General features: G+C 38.6%; 1 long non-coding RNA gene across 1 annotated transcript in view; it reads right to left on the reverse strand.

Annotated features, from left to right (window-relative positions):
• LOC106874789 (uncharacterized) overlaps window positions 1-959 on the reverse strand; it is a 75,192-nt gene that overhangs the window by 645 nt on the left and 73,588 nt on the right. The gene's annotated exons all lie outside the window — the stretch shown is intronic.

Genomic DNA, 959 nt, shown 5'->3' on the forward strand with positions numbered 1-959 from the left:
ATATTCATTGGCCGTTGAATCAAATATTTACCATAAGGGAATCATATACATTCATGCATATACATAAGCATTAACCTATTTAAAGTTAAATTCTACCAACATTTATTTCGAAATAATCCTTACATATTCGCTACTTCGTTAAATATACATACAGGGGTTGTAAAAAAAAAAACACCTTAAAATTTCAGACAAATTTATCTTAATATGGGGTAGGACCGCCTTTGGCAGTAATTACAGCTTGAATTCTAAGAGGTATGGACTCGTACAAAGTTTAAATTGTTTCCAAAGGAATTTTTGTCCATTCTTCAGCTAAAACAGTCTCCAGTTCTGGTAGTGATGGTGGTGGAGTATATCGACTCCTTACATATTTTTCTAAAATGCACCATAAATGTTCAATAATATTCAGATCTGAGGACTGTGGTGGCCAGATAAGATGTTCAGCTTCACTAGAATGTTCCTCGTGCCATTCAGTGACAACTTTAGCTGTGTGAATTGGTGCATTATCATCTTGACAGATTGCGTCTCCCTCCGGAAACAGTTCCGCAACCATAGGATGAATTTGATCAGATAAAATGCTTAAATAGTCTTGACTATTATATCTGCTATGAAGGGAAACCATTAGGTCGGCGGATTTCCAAGATATAGCCCCACCAGATCATCACAGATCCTCCTTCATGTTTAACAGTTGGAAGAAGGCAGTCTGGGTCAAATGCTTCATTTGGCTGTTTCCACACGTATACTCGGCCGGTGATCGGAAATAAGGTAAAGAATGACTCGTCCGAGAAAATAACATTCTTCCACTACTCTAAGGACCAATTCTGTAGGTTTTTACTCCACTCTAAACGCTTTGCAACATTTGTTTTTGAAGTAGTGGTTTTATGGTTGCAGCCGTCCCGTGAAATCTGGTTTTGTGCAGCTCCCGGTGAACAGTTTTTGCCGAAACTGGGTTCTCGAGGTGG

Source organism: Octopus bimaculoides, chromosome 6 (genome assembly GCF_001194135.2).
Source record: "Octopus bimaculoides isolate UCB-OBI-ISO-001 chromosome 6, ASM119413v2, whole genome shotgun sequence".
NCBI classification, from domain to species: Eukaryota; Metazoa; Mollusca; class Cephalopoda; order Octopoda; family Octopodidae; genus Octopus; species Octopus bimaculoides.